At 40.9% G+C, this 22,397-nt stretch overlaps 1 long non-coding RNA gene across 1 annotated transcript; it reads left to right on the plus strand.

The window, feature by feature from the left end:
• The first annotated feature begins 16,572 nt into the window (after window positions 1–16,572).
• LOC309632400 lies at window positions 16,573–21,699 on the plus strand. Its single transcript, XR_014246888.1, has 2 exons — window positions 16,573–20,938; window positions 20,984–21,699. It is a non-coding gene; the product is annotated as an uncharacterized lncRNA (long non-coding RNA).
• The last annotated feature ends 698 nt before the right edge of the window (window positions 21,700–22,397 follow it).

Here is a 22,397-nt window from a genome sequence, read left to right on the forward strand (position 1 = left end):
CTGTGGCTAAAACTTCCAAAACTATGTTGAATAATAGTGGTGAGAGTGGGCAACCTTGTCTTGTTCCTGATCTTAGTGGAAATGATTTCAGTTTTTCACCATTGAGGATGATGTTGGCTGTGGGTTTGTCATATATGACATACATGCCTTTATTATGTTGAGGAAAGTTCCCTCTATGCCTACATTCTGGAGGGTTTTTATCATAAATGGGTGTTGAATTTTGTCAAAAGCTTTCTCTGCATCTATTGAGATGATCATATGGTTTTTCTCCTTCAATTTGTTAATATGATGTATCACGTTGATTGATTTGCATATATTGAAGAATCTTTGCATTCCTGGGATAAACCCCACTTGATCATAGTGTATGATCCTTTTAATGTGCTTTGGATTCTGTTTGCTAGTATTATGTTGAGGATTTGTGCATCTATGTTCATCAGTGATATTGGCCTGTAGTTTTCTTTCTTTGTGACGTCTTTGTCTGGTTTTAGTATCAGAGTGATGATGGCCTCGTAGAATGAGTTTGGGAGTGTTCCTCTCTCTGCAGTATTTTGGAAGAGTTTGAGAAGGATAGGTGTTAACTTTTCTCTAAATTTTTGATAGAATTCGCCTGTGAAGCCATCTGGTCCTGGGCTTTTGTTTGTTGGAAGATTTTTAATCACAGTTTCACTTTCAGTGCTTGTGATTGGTCTGTTCATATTTTCTATTTCTTCCTGGTTCAGTCGTGGAAGCTTGTGCATTTCTAAGAATTTGTCCATTTCTTCCAGGTTGTCCATTTTATTGGCATACAGTTGCTTGTAGTAATCTCTCAGGATCCTTTGTATTTCTGCAGTGTTCGTTGTTACTTCTCCTTTTTCATTTCTAATTCTATTGATTTGAGTCTTCTCCCTTTTTTTCGTGATAAGTCTGGCTAATGGTTGATCAATTTTGTTTATCTTCTCAAAGAACCAGCTTTTAGTTTTATTGATCTTTGCTATCGTTTCCTTCATTTCTTTTTCATTTATTTCTGATCTGATCTTTATGATTTTTTTCCTTCTGCTAACTTTGGATTCTTTTTGTTCTTCTTTCTCTAATTGCTTTAGGTGTAAGGTTAGGTTGTTTATTTGAGATGTTTCTTGTTTCTTAAGGTAGGATTGTTTTGCTATAAACTTCCTTCTTAAAACTGTTTTGCTGCATCCCATAGGTTTTGGGTCTTCGTGTTTTCATTGTCATTTGTTTCTAGGTATTTTTTTATTTCCTCTTTGATTTTTTCAGTGATCTCTTGGTTATTAAGTAGTGTGTTGTTTAGCCTCCATGTGTTTGTATTTCTTACAGGTTTTTTCCTGTAATTGATATCTAGTCTCATAGCGTTGTGGTTGGAAAAAATATTTGATACAGTTTCAGTTTTCTTGAATTTACCAAGGCTTGATTTGTGATCCAAGATATGATCTACCCTGGAGAATGTTCCATGAGCACTTGAGAAGAATGTGTATTCTGTTGTTTTTGGATGGAATGTCCTATAAATATCAATTAAGTCCATCTTGTTTAATGTATCATTTAAAGCTTGTGTTTCCTTATTTATTTTCATTTCGGATGATCTGTCCATTGGTGAAAGTGGGGTGTTAAAGTCCCCTACTATGATTGTGTTACTGTCGATTTCCCCTTTTATGGCTGTTAGTATTTGCCTTATGTATTGAGGTACTCCTATGTTGGGTGAATAAATATTTATAATTGTTATATCTTCTTCTTGGATTGATCCCTTGATCATCATGTAGTGTCCTTCTTTGTCTCTTGTAATAGTCTTTGTTTTAAAGTCTGTTTTGTCTGATATGAGAATTGCTACTCCAGCTTTCTTTTGATTTCCATTTGCATGGAATATCTTTTTCCATCCCCTCACTTTCAGTCTGTATGTGTCCCTAGGTCTGAAGTGGGTCTCTTGTAGACAGCATATATATGGGTCTTGTTTTTGTATCCATTCAGGCAATCTATGTCTTTTGGTTGGAGCATTTAATCCATTTACATTTAAGGTAATTATCGATATATATGTTCCTATTACCATTTTCTTCATTGTTTTGGGTTTATTATTGTAGGTCTTTTCCTTCTCTTGTGTTTCCTGCCTAGAGAAGTTCCTTTAGCATTTGTTGTAAGGCTGGTTTGGTGGTGCTGAATTCTCCTAGCTTTTGCTTGTCTCTAAAGATTTTAATTTCTCTGTCAAATGTGAATGAGATCCTTGCTGGGTGCAGTAATCTTGGTTGTAGGTTTTTCTCCTTCATCACTTTAAATATGTCCTGCCACTCCCTTCTGGCTTGCAGAGTTTCTGCTGAAAGATCAGCTGTTAACCTTATGGGGATTCCCTTATGTGTTATTTGTTGTTTTTCCCTTGCTGCTTTTAATATTTGTTCTTCGTATTTAATTTTTGATAGTTTGATTAATATGTGTCTTGGCGTGTTTCTCCTTGGATTTATCCTGCATGGGACTTTCTGTGCTTCCTGGACTTGATTAACTATTTCCTTTCCTATATTAGGGAAGTTTTCAACTATAATCTCTTCAAATATTTTCTCAGACCCTTTCTTTTTCTCTTCTTCTTCTGGGACCCCTATAATTCGAATGTTGGTGTGTTTAATGTTGTCCCAGAGGTCTCTGAGACTGTCCTCAATTCTTTTCATTCTTTTTCCTTTATTCTGCTCTGCAGTAGTTATTTCCACTCTTTTATCTTCTAGGTCACTTATCCGTTCTTCTGCCTTAGTTATTCTGCTATTGATTCCTTCTAGAGAATTTTAAATTTCATTTATTGTGTTGTTAATCACTGTTTGTTTGCTCTTTAGTTCTTCTAGGTCCTTGTTAAATGGTTCTTGTATTTTCTCCATTCTATTTCCAAGATTTGGGATCATCTTTACTATCATTATTCTGAATTCTTTTTCAGGTAGACTGCCTATTTCCTCTTCATTTGTTAGGTCTGGTGGGTTTTTGCCTTGCTCCTTCATCTGCTGTGTGTTTCTCTGTCTTCTCATTTTGCTTAACTTACTGTGTTTGGGGTCTCCTTTTCGCAGGCTGCAGGTTCATAGTTCCCGTTGTTTTTGGTGTCTGCCCCCAGTGACTAAGGTTGGCTCAGTGGGTTGTGTAGGCTTCCTGGTGGAGGGGACTGGTGCCTGTGTTCTGGTGGATGAGGCTGGATCTTGTCTTTCTGGTGGGCAGGTCCACGTCTGGTGGTGTGTTTTGAGGTGTCTGTGGCCTTATTATGATTTTAGGCAGCCTCTCTGCTAATGGGTGGGGTTGTGTTCCTGTGTTGCTAGTTGTTTGGCATAGGGTGTCCAGCACTGTAGCTTGCTGGTCGTTGAGTGGAGCTGGGTCTTGGCATTGAGATGGAGATCTCTGGGAGATTTTCGCCATTTGATATTACATGGAGCTGGGAGGTCTCTTGTGGACCAGTGTCCTGAACTTGGCTCTCCCACCTCAGAGGCACAGCCCTGATGCCTGGCTGGAGCACCAAGAGCCTGTCATCCCCACGGCTCAGAATAAAAGGGAGGAAAAATAGAATGAAAGAAAGAAAGAAGAAGATAAAATAAAATAAAATAAAATAAAATAATTAAAATAAAAAATTATTAACAAAGAAAAATTTTTAAGTAAAAAAAGAAGAACAAAAAAATGGACAGATGGAACCCTAGGACAAATGGTAAAAGCAAAACTATATAGACAAAATCACATGCAGAAGCATACAGATACACATGCACAAAAAGAGAAAAAGGGAAAAAAAGATGTATGTCGTTGTTCCCAAAGTCCACCTCCTCAATTTGGGATGATTCGTTGTCTATTCAGGTATTCCACAGATGCAGGTGCATCAAGTTGATTGTGGAGATTTAATCCGCTGCTCCTGAGGCTGCTGGGAGGGATTTCCCTTTCTCTTCTTTGTTCGCACAGCTGCCGGAGTTCAGCTTTGGATTTGGACCCGCCTCTGCGTGTAGGTCGCCTCAGGGCGTCTGTTCTTTGCTCACTCAGGGCGGGGTTAAAGGAGCAGCTGATTCGGGGGCTCTGGCTCACTCAGGCTGGGGGGAGTGAGGGGTACGGAATGCAGGGTGAGCCTGCAGCGGCAGAGGCTGGCGTGACGTTGCAGCAGCCTGAGGTGCGCTGTGCGTTCTCCCGGGGAAGTTGTCCCTGGGTCACGGGACCCTGGCAGTGGCGGCTGCACGGGCTCCCGGGAGGGGCGGTGTGGAGAGTGACCTGTGCTCGCACACAGGCTTCTTGGTGGCGGCAGCAGCAGCCTTAGCGTCTCATGCCCGTCTCTGGGGTCCGCGCTGATAGCCGCGGCTCGCGCCCACCTCTGGGGTCCGCGCTGTCACGCCCATCTCTGGAGCTCGTTTAGGCGGCGCTCTGAATCCCCTCTCCTTGCACACCAGGAAACAAAGAGGGAAGAAAAAGTCTCTTGCCTCTTCGGCAGCTGCAGACTTTTTCCCGGACTCCCTCCCCGCCAGCTGTGGTGCACTAGCCCCTTCAGGCTGTGTTCACACCGCCAGCCCCAGTCCTCTCCCTGTGATCCGACCGAAGCCCGAGCCTCAGCTCCCAGCCCCCGCCCGCCCCGGCGGGTGAGCAGACAAGCCTCTCGGGCTGGTGAGTGCTGGCCGGCACTGAGCCTCTGTGCGGGAGTCTCTCCGCTTTGCCCTCCGCACCCCTGTGGCTGTGCTCTCCTCCGTGGCTCCGAAGCTTCACCCCTCCTGCCACCCGCAGTCTCCGCCCGCGAAGGGCCTTCCTAGTGTGTGGAAACCTTTCCTCCTTCACGGCTCCCTCCCACTGGTGCAGGTTCCATCCCTATTCTTTTGTCTCTGTTTTTTCTTTTTTCTTTTGCCCTACCCAGGTACGTGGGGAGTTTCTTGCCTTTTGGGAGGTCTGAGGTCTTCTGCCAGCGTTCAGTAGGTGTTCTGTAGGAGTTGTAGATGTATTTCTGATGTAGATGTATTTCTGATGTATTTGTGGGGAGGAAGGTGATCTCTGTGTCTTACTCCTCTGCCATCTTGAAGCTCTCTCCACTATACTGTCTTGATTACTGTAGCTTTATAGTAAGTCTTAAAATTGGGTAGTATGAGTTCTCGAGCTTTGTTTTGTTTCACAACTGTTTTGGCTATTCTTGTTCCTTTGTCTTTCCATACACATTTTAGAATCAGCTTTAGAACCTATAAAAATTCTGGAATTTTGATTGGGATTGTGTTGAATCTGTAATTCAGTTGGAGGAGAATTGATATCTTAAGAATATTGAGGCTTCCATCTACGAACATGACAGATATCTCCATTTATTTACATCTTCCCTGGTTTCTTTCATCAGTAGCTTTCAGCTACAGATCCTGTACATGTTTTGTTAGATTTAAATCTAAGTGTTATATTATTTTGGTGTGATTTTAAATGGTACTTTAAATTTTTTTTCATATTCTAATTATTTATTGCTAGTATATAAAAATGAAACTGATTTTCATATACTGACCTTATATTCTAGGGCCTTATGAAACTATTCATTAGTTCTCGAAATCTTTTGTCTGTCTTCCTTAGAATTTTTTCATGTAGATCATCATGCCATTTGGTAGTTGAGATAATATTATTTTTTCTTTCCAATTTGTAAGCCGTTTCTATGTTGCTTTGGGTCCATCCCATGTAAGTCCTCAGGGGAAGTGCTGGGATTTGTGTTGGTTCATGCATAGTATTCGAGGATTCCCTTCTTTGATTCTCTCCTTTCTTGGGTTTCCCCACACTGTCCACACTCAAAGGACCCCTATGCTTGGTCCTTTGCCCAGAAAGCTAGGATTTCTTTTGGAGTTTTAGCTGAACTGCAGTTGCACATTTCTGCTGCATTCGGCTGCCCTTGGCACAATTGGCAAGAAAATAGAGAACAAAAAATTAATGGGGTTCCCCCTTCATACCCTTGGTGCTGCAGGACCACTTTTCTTGGTTCTTCTGGCCAGAAAGATAGGTTTTCTCTTGGGGTTTTAGGTGTCATTTCACTACAGAGTAGCTCTGCAACTGAGACTATTCTTGGGGCAGGACAAAGAGAGGAAAAAAGAGAGGAAAAAAAAAAAAACCCCAGCAGATATTCTCTACATTTTTTAGATAATAGGAACTCCTTTTCCCAGTCCTCTGGCCAGGAAGACAGGCTTTCTCTTTATTTTGTAGCCCATTCCCACTTCAGAGTTTCACACTAGGGCCACCCTCAGGTCAACCATAGGAGACAAAAGAGGAAAAAGTACAAACTTTTCATATAAGAGTCTGTTCTCCAGAAAAACAGAAACAGTAGGAGATTGACTGATTGATTGATTATGAGGAGTTAGCTCATGCAGTTATGGAAGCTGAGAAGTCCCTTGATCTGTGGTCTGTCAGCGAGAGACCCAGGAATGCCAGTGTATAATTCAGTCTGAGTCTGAAGGCATGAGAACCAAAGGAGCCAATGCTGTAAATCCAAGAGGGCAGGAAAAGACTGATGTCCCAGCTCAACAGTGAGGCAGGAAAAAAGGGTCAAATTCCCCTTCTTCTGCCTTTTGTTCTATTCAGGCTCTCAACAGATTGGATAATGCCCACCCACATTGGGAAGGGCAATCTGCTTTACTGAGCCCACTGAATCAAATGCTAATCTCATCCAGAAACACTCTCACAGACACGCCCAGAAATAAGGTTTAATCTGGGCACCCCATGGCCCGTCCAAGTTGACACATAATAACAACCATCACAGGGTCATTCTTCAAGTTTGGGGGTTCCCTTACCCCACTTGCCCGCTCTTGTTAATTTTTAAGTTTCTGAAGTAGTTATTCTTCATATTTTGACCAGTGTATAGCTGCAGTCAGTGGGAGAGGTAGGCAGCAGTGGGCTTCATCCTTGGCACACCAGGAGTCTGAGTAGGTTTCTGACGTGGGCAGAAGTAGAAGGAAGTCTAGGAACCATGAGACTTGAGTGTTTGATGGGTCATCAGTGAAGATGTTGAAATTACCTAGATGATGACAGGAATCTGGGTGGAGAATGCCTGGGGGTCAGGTGTCAGAGTTTTAATGAGTAGAGCTGAGTGGCTTGGGTAGGAGGAGATGACAGGGATGAGGATGGGTAGAGGGAAGCATGAAGACTGTCAGCTGGTGAATGAGGCTCACATGAGGAGTTTTTCAAAGTGATTCAAAGTGGTAGAGTCACAGTTTGGATGTGGCGGCAGAATCCTATGTGAAGGTCCGCCTCACATTCTGTGGATTGGGAGATAGGTAGGTTATGTGAGAATGAGCAGCCTTTGCTTTGAGAAGGATTTGAGGGAAGTCATGGTGCATAACGAGTGAGCTTTCAGGTAGTATGAAAATGTTCCGGGTGAGGGAAGGGAAGAACTCAGTGAGGGCATAAATATGCCACATACAACCTTAACACTTATAGCCCTGGGCTCAGTGGATTCTTAGCATGCAGGTGAGAAGGCAGGATAAGATTGTGATTGAGAGCATGCACATAGAAGCTGAGTTGGTGCCCTTCCCAGCTGTACCCCTTGTGTTGTGTGTGATCTTGGACAAGTTACTTAAAATCTCCGAGTCTCAGTTGCCTCATCTCTAAAATGGAGATAATAACAAAGGATCATGAAGATTAAATGACAGTATGGGCAAAGTGTTAATGCAGTACCTGACAACACAGAGCAAGTGCTCAATAAATGATTGCTATTATTATGCTCATTTTTTTTAACCCATTTCCCCCACTCCCTACCCCCTACCTCTGGCAACCACCAGTCTGTCCTCTGTTTCTTTGAGTTTGGTCTTTTTCAGATTTACATAGAAGTGGGATCATTTGTCTTTCTCTATATGACTTATTTCACTTAGCATAATGACCTCAAGTTTCATCCATGTTGGCACAAACAGCAGGATTTCCTTCTTTTTTATGGCTGCATAATATTTCAATTCTATATGTATACCATATGTCCTTTATCCATTCATCAGACAGTGGACACTCAGGTTGTTTCCATGTCTTGGATGTTGTAAATCATGATGCAATGAACATGGGGGTGCAGATATCTCTTTAAGACAGTGATATTTCTTTCAAATATATACACCCAGAAGTGGAATTGCTGGATCATATGGTGACTCTATTTTTAATTTTTTGAGGTAACTCCATATGTTTTCCATAGTGGCTGTACCATATGACATTCTTATCAACAGTGTACAAGAGTTCTCTTTTCTCCATATCCTTGCCAGCAGTTCTTACCTGTCATTTTGATAACATCTATCCTTACAGGTTTGAGGTGATATCTCATTGAGGTTTGATTTGCATTTCCTTCATGATTGGTGATATTGAGCACCTTTTCATGTACCCTCTTGGCCATTTGAATATCTTCTTTGGAAAACTGTCTATTCAGATCTTTTGCCCATTTCATAATTGGAATATTTGTTGTGTTTTAGGGATTTTGGGGGTGTTTTTGTGAGTTTTGTTTGTCTGTTTTTGTTTTTTTGCTACTGAGTTGTATGAGTTCCATATATATTTAAAATATTAACCCTTATCAGATATGTGGTTTGTATTTATCCTCATTTTAACAGCTAAGAGGGGCTAAATAATCTGTCTGAGGTCAGATACCTAAGAGGTGAGCTTCAGGTCTTCTGATTTCAATTCTTTGATATGGAGGGAGCCCAGGGCAGGGATGGCCTGATGAGTAGAAATAAGTGGGCCAGTAAGCCAGTCCTCTCCCCAGCTCTTATTTGATAGCCCCTAGTGGCAGATTCATCTCTTTGTATTTAAGACATCCCTCCATTAAAAAACAATGCAGATCTCTCTAGAGGAGATAATACAGGGAAACTTACATATAGTATTAAGTGTCAGGCACTGTGTTTAACTGGACATGCATCATCTCATTTAACCCTGGCAGGGACCCCTCATGCTGGAGTTTTTATTCTGGTTTGCAGTTGAGGAAACAGACCTGGAGAAGTGAACTCAAGGTCACTTAGCTCCTTAGTGACAGTGTTAAACTGCAACCCTAGACTCCTACCCTAAGTCCCGTGTGTTTTCCTCTGTGCCACAGCTACTCTCTCCCAAGGTGAATGATGCTAGATAACCATTTGAACAAAGTAGTAAAAAGACATACTTAAGACTACTAGTTCTCACCCAGGCACTGTTCTCTGGGTGACTTTGAGTTTGTTACTTACTCAGTAGGTTTGGAGTTTTTCTCTCTGGGGAACAAAGATGACAAATTCCTAGGATTTGCCTTTGTTAGTCTGTTGTGAAGACCACTCAAAATTAATAAATCTCACTGACAGATTAAAGTTTCCAAGTTGAAGAGAGTAGTTTGAATCATTCTGCAGCCATATATTAGGTCTGTTAAAGGTGAGAGTTGGGATTTCAAACAGCTTTGATAATCTTCATCAATTCCTTTCTCCAGGATTTGAGTGCTTGTTCTCATTCCATTTCTAATTTTTTCCCTTTTTTCTTTTAAAACTATACTTCCCATCTGTTAGCTCAGTCCCTCTAATTTCTCCCCATGTCTAGTGATTGTCATTCCCCATATGTCTACAAGAAATCTACCATCTAAGAAGAAAAAAATTAGAAAACAAAACCAAGAAAGTAAAACTCAATGTTAAAATGTAATTTGGGGGCTTCGCTGGTGGCGCAGTGGTTAAGAGTCTGCCTGCCACTGCAGGGGACACGGTTCGAGCCCTGGTCTGGGAAGATCCCACATGCCGCGGAGCAGCTGGGCCCGTGAGCCACAACTACTGAGCCTGCGCGTCTGGAGCCTGTGCTCCGCAACAAGAGAGGCCGCGATAGTGAGAGGCCCGCGAACCGCGATGAAGAGTGGCCCCTGCTTGCCGCAACTGGAGAAGGCCCTCACGCAGAAACGAAGACCCAACACAGCCATAAATAAATAAATAAATAAAATTTTAAAAAAAAGAGCATAAGGGAATTGAGATTAAAATAAAATTGACATTAAAAAAAATGTAATTTGTAGTTAACACCTCTACTTCTAGGCAAAATGTAATCACATGGACCATATTTATACTCCTGCTGGAAACAGCTAAGAAGCGGACAAAGTATACAAAACAACTCTCCTCAAGACATCAGGTATCAGTCAATGAAGGACAGTGATCCCTGAAACTGGGAAATAAATGGAGTGATCTCTACTGTGCCTTAGCTTCCTGACTGGATGGGGCTTCGAGGCTGTGGTGTAGAGAGGAAGAAACCAGGCAGAGCCCAGCAGTTTTCCAGAATTGTGGAGATGGAGTCAGTAGTTCAGGGATGCTGCTAGATTTCACAGGGCAGAGTATCAGAGAAGAAAAAGTTGCACAGAGAGAGAAATCCAGAGATCAACAGAGTGTCTGCCTTGAGTATTCAATTGAGTATTGATCAGCTCATGTACATAAGGAAACCATTAAAGGCCAGGGGAAGAAATAATCAAAAGGATTAGAGGGAACAACACCCAGGGTCACATAAGGCCAGGAATAATACATGTTCCCTACAGTCAGTGTGGAAGACCTCATAATTTACGTGCCATTGGTGGAGTTCTAAAGAGAATCTTGCATCAGTAGTGGGGAAAAATTATCCTTCAACTGAATGCTGCTCTTGTTGTGCCTAAAAAAGCTTAGCAGCAAGACCTGAAATAATCAGACTATTTCTAAGTAACTTAACTGTACCCCAGAACAAAGCTCAAACATATTTAGAGGAATACAAAAATATCCAACACCCAATAAGGTAGAATTCACAACTTTGGCATCCAATCAAAAATTGCTAGACATAAAAAGAAGCAGGAAAATACAACCCATAATGAGGGAGAAAATCAATCGATCAAAACTGACCCAGAAATTACACAGATGATAGAATTAATAGATAAGAGCATTAAAATGGTTATTATAACTCTATTCCATATATTCAAGAAATTAGAGGGCAGATTGAGCATGTTAAATAGAGACATGCAAGTAATAAATAAGACCCAAGTCAAACTTCTAGAGATGAAAATGATAATGACTAAAATGAAAAACCCAGTCTAAGGTTGCTAGATGGGATTAGTGGCATATAGACATTGCACAAGAAAATATTCGTGAACTTGAAGACATAGCAATGAAACCATCTAAAATGAAACACACAGAGAAGACTTCAAGTGGCCATATATACATGTAATTGGGTCCTCAAGGGGGAGGGCAGGCAGGAAAACAAATGGAATAAACAATGGATAAGAATTTTCAAAGTTGATGAGAACTGTAAAAACAGGGATCCAGTAAGCTCAGTGGACCCCAAACACTGTAAAGATGAGGAAAACTACACCAAGGCACACCATAATCAAAAATTTTCAATCCACAGATGAAGAGAAAATCTTAAAAAGAAGCCAGAGGAAAAAGATAAAAATGAAAGTAGATTTCCCATTAAAACCAATACAATCTAGAATACAGTGGAACAACATTTTTAAAGTACCTGAAGAAAAAATCATTCTGATTTTGGATTAGGCAAAGATTTGTTAGCTACAAGACCAAAAGCATAATTCATTAAAAGAAAAAAATAATTAGACTTTATCTAACTAAGCACTTACGTTTTTCAAAACACTGTTAAAGAGTATGGGATAAGGCAGAGACTGGGAGAAAATATTTACAAATCATATATGTAACACAGGACTTGTATCTAGAACATATAAAGAACTCTCAAGGCTCAATATTGTAAAAATTATAAACAATCCAGTAGAAGATGGGCAAAGATTTTAAAAGATACATTATCAACGATGATATATGAATGGCAAATAAGCACATAAAAAGCTATTCAACATCGTAAGGCGAAATGCAAATAAAAACTATTACACTACACATTGATTAGAATGTCTAAAATTACAAGATTGCCCTACCAAGTGTTAGCTAGGATATGAAACAATTGGAACTCTCATACACTGCTGATGGGAATGTAAAATGGCACAACTACTTTGGACAGCAGTTTGGCAATTTCTCAAAAAGTTAAACATACACCTGGTATATGACCCAGCCAATCTACTTTCATATATTTTCCCAAAAGAGATCAAAGTCTGTATCAATACAAAGAATTTTACATAAATGTTTATTTATAATAAAGCCAAATGTGGAAAGAACCCAAATGGTCTTTGACATGTCAATGGATAAACAAAAAAGTAAAGAACTTTTACAATAACAGGGATAAAATTAAAAATAATTACTCTGAGTGAAAGAAGCCAGAGACCCCTTCCCCCACCAAAAGAGAGAGAGAATATGTTTTTATGATTTCATTTATATAATATTCTAGAAAATGCAAGATAATCTATGGTAACAGAAAATAGACCAGTGATTTCCTAGGGATGGGGGTTGGAGAGATGTGGGATGGAGGGATAACTGAGCACCAGGACATTTTTGGAGGTGACAGATATGTTCCTTGCCTTGATGTAGTGATATGTACATGAGTGTATACTTATGTCAAAACCTATCAACTTGTATACTTTAAATATGTGCCGTTTTTTTGTATGTCAGTTATATCCCAATTAAGCTGTATATAAAGAACACATGATTAGATGTCCTGCCTCTCGACCTCCAGAGCTACTATTTCAAACCTGGGCCTCCAGCGTCTACTGATTCTCTGAATCCCCAGTATCCTTTCAATGAATCACACCACGTCTTAAAAATAAATGTAATTAGAAGAAAGGGGAAACACCCTGGCGGTTATAATGTGTAGCAATTAGAGATGTCTCATAGCTTTTGGAAGTGTGGTCCATAGATGGGATGGGCAACGTATTATATGTTTGCTTTAAGCAACTCAGAACTGATGGCAGGTCCCAGATGCTGAGTCTCAGTATACCCTTTACCTTGACATTCATTAGTTACTTGTTTACCAGTTAGTTATCCTCTGCCTCTTCCTACTTGGTCTGTTTTGATCACTTCTGCAGTTACAGTAGAACTATAAACACCACATAATAGGTGCTCATTAAATCTTCTTTTTAAAAATTTTTATTGGAGTATAGTTGATTTACAATGTTATGTTAGTTTCAGATGTACAGCAAAGTGCATCTGTTATACATATACATATAGCCACTCTGTTTTAGATTCTTTCCCATATAGACCATTACAGAGTGTTGGGTAGAGTTCCCTGTGCTATACAGTAGGTCCTTATTAGTTATCTATTTTATGTATAGTAGTGTGTATACGTCAATCCTAATCTTCCAATTTATCCCTCCCCCTGCCTTACCCCCTGGTAACCATAAGTTTGTTTTCTATTAAATCTATATTAAATGAATGATTGCATTTTATTGCTTCTGTATAGAATGTATGTCCAGATATTTGACAGTCCTAATGATAAATATCCTCAAATCATCAGAGTTTCACTGGTTTCAAGGTTTTCTAGTCTTTAAGCCATTTTTAGGTTTTGTAACAACCACCACAAGGTAGACCTAAAGCTTCACTCCCTGGATCACACAATGCCCCTCTTTCCCCTCTTTGTTCATACCTGCTGCAACTGAATGATGAAGACTGTATAATATGATACTTGTTTAAAGAGGCCAGATTCCTATTTTTTTTTAAGTCAGACAGAATTAAATCTGACTGTGTAAAACTCTGCCAATGCTGTGGCAGCAGAGATAAAGAGGATCAGTTCAAGTTGAACTCTGTGGGCTGATCCTTATGAGCTGCCTGGGGCATGAGTGTAGTTAAATAGAAATGGTGCATTCATAAATATGTCTACTGCTTATCCAAATAACAAAAATCATGCATTTAAACAAGTAATTCATTTCACTGGAGAACACTTTTCTAAGGGAGTTTGAGTGATGGAAAATTCCTTGGGGCCTTTCCTATTGCAGAAGGGCAGTTCACCATGAAGGGCGTGTTAACAGAAATATGAAACCCGACATAGTTGTTGAAAGGTCAGTGTTGTCTGAATAACAACATTCTCTAAATTTTGTCTTACCTTGTGACATGATAATCCACGTCAGTCATTAAGCACTTATTATAAGTGGGACAGAAGTTGACAACTTCTACATGCTTCAACACCTATTGATAATATTATATTTAGTCATGTCTGCACTTTGCATGTGAACATCCATTGGTAGTCATTCTTCTCCCTGAAAAATAGGCCCCATATATTCCAGTGGATTTGCAAATTTAGCTTTCCTGAATTGGGATAGGGAACAGCAAAAGGGCATCACTTGATACCCATTGTTTGATTTTATTGGATAGTTATGGACCTATCCCTATATAAGGATTCAGACTTTTCTCAATCTTCTCCAAATTGAATTAACAGCTATTGTCTATATTCAATTCCACTGAACAAACATGGTGTTACATACCAGACATTATGAGACATATAACTGAAGGAAAATTGCTTCCCAAAGTTTACTTGTAATGGATACAGTAGATGGACCCTCAAAATCAGTCCACCTTCCTAATGATGCCTTGTTTTTGGAAGGTCATGAAACCACTCAGTGGATCAAGATCAGTGTGGTTAAAATGAAATAGAACCATAGAGAAAATATCAGAGTACATTACACTTAGTAAGGATAAACAATGTTTCATGGAATTTTGTTTCATTTATTTATATGTATAGATGCATGCTTACATAGGGTTGTAATGAAATATGTGTTTCTTAAGGTAGGTTGGGGTCAAGATGTTGAAAGACACTATTCTAATACACCCTCCTGAACTGTCTGCCTCTCTGAAGCTAAGGTTCTGATTGGGACTTAGGTTCATCCATTTGGATGTACTTGCACAAGATTTGGAAAGTGTGATGTTTAATTTTATGTGTCAACTTGACTGGGTCACAGGGTGCCCAGGTATTTGCTTAAACATTATTCTAAATGTCTGTGAGGGTGTTTTGGATGAGATTAACATTTGAATTGGTAGACTGAGTAAAGCAGATTGCCCTCCCTAAAGTAGGTGGGCCTCATCCAATCAGTTAAAGACCTGAATAGAATAAAAAGGCTGACCCTCCCACAAGTAAGAGCTGACTGCCTTCAAACTGGGATATTGGTTTCTTTCTGCTTTCAGACTCAAACTGAAACATCAGCTCTTCCTGGGTCTCAAGGCTGTGAGTTCTTCAGGCTAGAACTACACCATCAGCTCTCCTGGGTGTCCAGCTTACTAGCTCACCCTGCAGACCTTGGGACTTTTCAGCCCCTACAATCGTGTGAGCCAGTTCTTTATAATAAATCCCTGTCTATCCGAATAGCCAAAGCAATCTGGAGAAAGAAAAAACGGAGCTGGAGGAATCAGGCTCCCTGACTTCAGACTGTACTACAAAGCGACAGTAATCAAGACAGTATGGTACTGGCACAAAAACAGAAATATAGATCAATGAAACAGGATAGAAAGCCCAGAGATAAACCCACGCATCTATGGTCACCTTATCTTTGATAAAGGAGGCAAGAATATACAATGGAGAAAAGACAGCCTTTTGCTGGGAAAACTGGACAGCTACATGTTAAAGAATGAAATTAGAACACTCCCTAACACCATATACAAAAATGAACTCAAAATGGATTAAAGACCTAAATGTAAAGCCAGACACTCTAAAACTCTTAGAGGAAAACATAGGCAGAGCACTCTATGACATACATCACAGCAAGATCCTTTTTGACCCACCTCCTAGAGAAATGGAAATAAAAACAAAATAAACAAATGGGACCTAATGAAACTTAAAAGCTTTTGCACAGCAAAGGAAACCATAAACAAGACGAAAAGACGACCATCAGAATGGGAGAAAATATTTGCAAATGAAGCAACTGACAAAGGATTAATCTCCAAAATATACAGGCAGCTCATGCAGCTCAACATCAAAAAACAAACAACCCAATCCAAAAATGGGCAGAAGATCTAAATAGACATTTCTCCAAAGAAGATATACTGATTGCCAACAAATACATGAAAGGATGCTCAACATCACTAATAATTAGAGAAATGCAAATCAAAACTACAATGAGGTATCACCTCACACCGGTCAGAATGGCCATCATCAAAATATCTACAAACAATAAATGCTGGAGAGGGTGTGGAGAAAAGGGAACCCTCTTGCACTGTTGGTGGGAATGTAAATTGATACAGCCACTATGGAGAACAGTATGGAGGTTCCTTAAAAAACTAAAAATAGAACTACTATCCGACCCAGCAATCCCACTACTGGGCATATACCCTGAGTAAACCATAATTCAAAAAGGGTCATGTACCACAATGTTCATTGCAGCTCTATTTACAATAGCCAGGACATGGAAGCAACCTAAGTGTCCATCGACAGATGAATGGATAAAGAAGATGTGGCACATATATAGAATGGAATATTACTCAGCCATAAAAAGAAACGAAATTGAGTTATTTGTAGTGAGGTGGATGGACCTAGAGACTGTCATACAGAGTGAAGTAAGCCAGAAAGAGAAAAACTAGTACCGTATGCTAACACATATATATGGAATCTAAAAAAAAAAAAAAGGTTCTGAAGAACCTAGGGGCAGGACAGGAATAAAGACGCAGACGTAGAGAATGGACTTGAGGATACAGGGAGGGGGGAAGGGTAAGCTGGGATGAAGTGAGAGAGTGGCATGGACATATATACACCACGAAATATAAAATAGATAGCTAGTGGGAAGCAGCCACATAGCACAGGGAGATCAGCTCAGTGCTTTGTGTCCATCTAGAGGGGTGGGATAGGGAGGGTGGGAGGGAGATGCAAGAGGGAGGAAGTATGGGGTTATATGTTTATGTATAGCTGATTCACTTTGTTATACAGCAGAAACTAACACACCATTGAAAAGCAATTATACTCCAGTAAAGATGTTAAAAAATAAGTAAATAAATCCCTATCCATGTAGATATACATCTTATTGGTTTTGTTTCTCTGGAGAATCCCAACTAATTCAGAAGGTGAAAGATGCATCTATTGGTTCTACTGCTTTTTCTGGCAAACACAATGTGGTGAGCAGAATTCTAAAAATAGTCCCCAAGTTTCCATACCCGAATGCTGGGAACCTTTGAAAATGGTGAGATACCACTCCCATGATTTTGTTATGTTATATGACACAGTTGATCTTAAAATAGAGAGATTATCTGGATGGGCCTAATCTCATCACATAAGCCCATCTAAAAGCAGAGAGTTTTCTCTGGCCGAAGGCAGTAATGGAAGTCAGAGGAATTAGTGTGAGGAGGATTCCATTTGAGGAATCTTGCTGCCAGCTATGGTGTTGTGAGAGAGCCTGAAAGGAGGCCCATGGAAGGAGCTGTGAATGGCCTCTAAAAGTTAAGAGTCACCTCTGGCCAATAGTCAGGAAACAAAGACGTCAGTCCTACAACCGTAAGGAACTGAATTCTGCCAAACCCAAATGAGCTTGGAAGGAGATTCTTCCAAGAATGAGAACCCAGTCTGCTGACACCTTGACTTCTGCCTGGTGAGATCCAAGCAGAGAACCCTGCCTGGACTTTGGACCTATCAAATTGGGATAATAGTTGAGTTTGGGGTAAAAAGTTTGTGGTAGGTTGTTATACAGCAGTAGAAATATACATAGTCACGGAGATGTATTTTCCTCGGCAGCATTAGCAGGGATTTAGAGGCAGTCATTTGTATCCAGAGGCAGGGTGTAGGACGTCTGTTTTTGTTGGTGCAGATCTAGCAGGTGCACTGGCTCTGGAGCCAGCAGTTCCGGTGATAGCCTTCTTGTTTTCAGCTTTCCCACTGTGGCAGAGATTGGAGTCACTCTGGCAGAACAACAATTCTGCCGTGTTATCCTGGAATCTAGACCCCACTTATCTAGCCCTTCTAATGTTCCTCCTATTAAATCACTGCTTACATGTAAGATAATTTCTGTCATATGCTACTGAACCTTGACTATTATGTCTCTAAATCTCCTTAAATATAATGACAGCTGTCAGCTTATTTAAATCTCTCAAGTACTCCTTACTTCTTGAAAATCCTTCTTTTGGTTTTAAAGACATCTTACTCTCCTAGTTTCTCTTATATATTTTTTCTACTAATTTTCATTCCATTTTACTGGCTCCTTTTCATTCAGCAAACAGGCATTGAACATCTACTAGATTGAAGACACAGTGTGTGCAAAGTGCAGGGGTCCCGTCAAGAATTGGTCATGCACAGATGTAGAGAACAAACGTAAGGACACCAACGGGGGAAAGTGGCGGGGGTGGGGGTTGGTGGTGGTGGGATGAATTGGGAGATTGGGATTGACATATATACACTAATATGTATAAAATAGATAACTAATAAGAACCTGCTGTATAAAAAATAAATAAAATTCAAAAAAAAAAAAAAGAATTGGTCATGGACCCTGTCCTCCAGGGACTTGACAATATGTAAATGATAACTATATAAGGTGATAAAATCTATAGTAGAGGTGGGTAAAATATACTCTGGAAGCCCAAAGAAGAAAACTTATCATTCTCTGGGGTGGTCAGGGAGTAATTCATAAAGATGATGGCACTTGAGCTGAGTCCAGAAGGATGAGTAGACCTGTTTCAGACAGACGAAGTAAGGAAGGGCATTCCAGGCAGAAGGAACAGAGAGGGCAAAGGCATGGAACTTTGAAAATGTGACATATCACAGGAGCAGCAAGGAGTTTGCTGTGGCTGGATTTCTGGGTGCAGGTGGGAGATTAGTAGAGAAAAAAAGTCAGGATTTGTATAAAATGTGACATGTGAATTGGATCCTAAAACAGAGAGTTTACTGGAGATAGTTACCATAGGAAAGTTCTTCAACTTTGAGGACTACCCACTGTATTCAAATAAAGTCTGAACTCCTTGGCTTTGTTAAAAAGGTTGTTCATCCCCTGACTCACTCTCTAGTGTCACGCTCAAACCAGCTTCCTCTCGCCTAACATACACCCATTTACTCCTTTACTCATTCATTTATTTTATTTTTTATTTTTTTGGCCGTGCCACATGACTTGCAGGATCTTAGTTCCCTGACCAGGGATGGAATCTGGGCCCTGGCAGCGAGAGCACTGAGTCTTAACCACTGGGGAATTCCTTGCTCATCCATTTCTTTAGTCAGAGAGCTTGGGTGGTTGGGGGGTGGACGGGAGAGGCAGATGGCTGGGAGGCGCAGGTCATTGAAAGGACTTTGGCTTTTATCCTAGGCGACATGGAAAGGCCATTGAGGGCCCTGATCTATTTTACATTTTAAAAGAATCACCCTGGCTACTCTCTGGAGAGTTGAATGGGGTGGGAGGCAGAGGGTAAGCAAAGAAACGAAAAAGAAAGTATTGTAATAATCCAGAAATGACTCTGGCTTAGACCAGGATGAGAGTGGTAGAGCCAGTGAGAAGGGTTATGATTCTGTGTGTATTTTAAAGGCGGAGATGATAGGATTTGCCGGTGGATTGAATGTGGGGTATGAGAAAACAAGAGGCGTCAAGGATGACACCAAGGTTTTTGGCCTGAGCTACAGGTTGGAGATCGTTTCAATTTGCATTAGAGATCGTGGCAAGGGTGGGCTTTAGAGAAAATAGCAGGAGTTGTTTTTTTAACATGGTGATTTTGAGATGCCTGTCAGACATCCAAGCTTACGTTTTGAGTATGCCGTTGGTGTCTGGAGTTAAAGGAGACGTTCGGATGGGACTCATGGGTGGTTTACTTGGTATTTAAAGCTATGAGGGAAAAAAAAATAAAAAAAAATAAAGCTGTGAGATTGGATGAGATCACCTAGGCAGTCTGAGTAAATGAGGAAGACAAGTACAAGGACTGAGCCCTGGAGGTTCTAGCTCTTAAAGTTCTGGCTGATGCGGAGGAACGAGCAAAAGAAGGGAGGGAGGGAGTGGAGGGAGTGGCCACCGAAGGAGGAGGAGTGATCTCAGGAGGACGTCAAGTCCTGGAAGCCAAGTGAAGAATGTGTTTCAAGGAGGGAGAGAGCAAGTGGGTCAAGTGCTGATGGCGGGTCAAGTAGGATGCGAGGTCAAAGAAATGATCATTGGATATTGCAAAGTGGAGACCATCGCCACAGGGCAAGAGCAGTTCCCTTGGCACTGGGGAAAAGCCTAATTTGAGTGGGTCCTACAGAGAATTGGAGGAGACAACAGATAGGCAGTTCTTTCAAGGAGTTTTGTTACAAAGTGAAGGAGAAAAATGAGGCAGTGGTGGGTGGGAAGGGAAGGAAGTGGGGTCAAAAGAGGGCTTTTTTTCTCTTTAAGACTGGAGAAGTAACATCCTTTTCATATTGTCCATTTTGCTGATGGAAATGATGATGTGGGAGAGCGGGGGAGAATTGCTGGCAGCAGTGTCCTTGAAGAAGGCAAGAGTGCCTCAAGTTCAATGTCCAAAGAAGAGTTGGCTCAGACAGGGATGAACAGGTCATCCATACTAATGCTGGTGAGAGAAGAGGACATGGGAATAGATACAGGTAAGATGGTAGATGTGGTAGCAGGTGATTTTGCAAGTTTTCTTCTCACTGGTTGCATTTTCTCAGTGCAATAGGAAGCAAAGGTACAAGAAGAGAGTGAACAGTTGGAAGTCTGCAGAGAAAGGAGTTGGGAAGTATGGGGTTGGGCAGAAAGTTCGTTCGGGTTTTTCCCTAACATCCCAGTAGTAGTCTAGAGGTGTAAGTGAGTAGCCCTGTGACCTTACTTGAGGTCAACGGGCCTGAGATAACTGTTGTGTGTCTTTCTCCAATGACATTGGATGTTGATATACATAAGAGGTGAATTAAATTGAATTTCTTGCCGTTCCCTACCCCTTTACCTTTTCATGGACTGTTCCATCTGCCTGGAATGTCCTCTCTACCCTGTTTAGTCATCTTCCAACTTCTGGCTCAACTGCCACTTACTTGAGCCTACCAGGCAGAGTTCATTACTGCCTTCTTGGAGCTATCGTGGTATCTGCGCATCCCTCTCCTGTAATAGCTGCCATATTGCACTGATATATTTCCCTGTCTCCCTAGTTAGTTTGGCTGTTCCTCGAGGGTGTCGATTTAGTAATCTGAAATCCTAGTATTGTATTTGGCCCATGGTTGACATTCATTAATCGCCTATTAAACTGCATTGAATTCCAGGGAGAGAATCAGCAGGAAGGGTCGGCAGGTAAGAGAGGTAGGGTGTAGAGATAGAAAGAGTGGTGACATTTAGAACAGGGAGGTAGGGTCTAGAGATAGGAAGAGTGGTGACATTTAGAACAGACTCAGCTGCTCTACAAGGAGGGGAACTCCTGCCCCTGAGGATGAGTAAGATAACTGCTTCCTCAGCTTTAGTGGTGGAGTGAAACTGAAGCCCATGTCAGTTGGTTCAATAATACTTCTACGGAGTTTGCTTTGAGGATCAAATGACGTCGTACGTGTGGAATAATTTTGTAAATGAACTACACAATGTAAGATGTTATTTCTTACAACACTCTACGTCAAGGTAGTAGAAATGTGTTGAATTTGTACATTTTACTAGCATATAGGCTGTATAACAAAGGAAGAGGAGAATGGGTTAAAGGTAAAAACACTGATGATAGTTTGAATCTTCTTTTGGCATTCTTACTCATAAAAGTCTCTACGGAAAATACTCCTCACGGTCTCTTTCAGTTACAGCATGTTCCCGGGCCGCTCACTGTCTTGGAGCCAGAAACCCTGGTGTGACCTACTTTGTTAAGCCAGGTGGTGTCATAGACAGACAGACGTGGCAGCTCATCGTGCAAGGAGCGGGACATGAAGAGCCTGCGATCTGGCTGGCTGGCGTCACAATGCACGGGTTTGGGACATGTCTGTGCTCAGCAAAGGCCAACCTTCTACAGCATTCCAGCACTCGAGGGAACTTTCTAACACGTTGGTGATATTAACAATTCCAAAGCAGTAAAGTGTTTAATCCTTGATGCTGACAGGAAGTAGTATTACTTTAACACAGGTTCTGACTCTTATGGTTCGTTAATTGTTCGTGTCTATTTGTCTTAGGTTTCCCTTAAGTTTCATGTTTCTTAAAGCAGGGACCATATTTTATACTTCATATCCTCTGCTTACACATGCCTGCCACAGTATTTTATGGGTACTCAGCTTCCATCTGTTATAGATTGGGTTGTTTTACTAGGTGTCCAGGAGCTTTCATGGTGACCAAGTACAGACAGAGCATGAAGAGGAAGGCAAGGCTGGTGCTTTTCTACTATGTAAAGCACGTGTTGTTTAACCTGAAATCCTGGGAACTTATGATGTCCTGCGTGAATGACTGTGGGTTTAGGACTTTGTTATTCTACCCCTTCTTCCTATCAACTTAAAATATCTTTCTGGCAGTTTATCTTTCTTTCACTCCCTAACTTAAAATAAATTACAGCATTGCCTTTGGGCTACCTGCTCATGTGGGATTTAAATTCATAAAAGAAGAAACTCTAGAACACAGAGAGCTTTGTGTTTTGAGGTACACCAGGAAGGCTGCCTTCTTGCTGACTTTGTAGGGTGAGTTGGGTTATGCTGTTATGTTTCTGGGAGGATCTTCCAAGATGCAAATATATTTATTGGGAAGAGTAGCCTGTCAGTCCATGATCGACTAACAGGAAACTCAAGTTACTTCCCGTAGA

Source organism: Balaenoptera borealis (assembly GCF_965194805.1).
Source record: "Balaenoptera borealis genome assembly, chromosome: 7".
Classification (NCBI taxonomy): domain Eukaryota; kingdom Metazoa; phylum Chordata; class Mammalia; order Artiodactyla; family Balaenopteridae; genus Balaenoptera; species Balaenoptera borealis.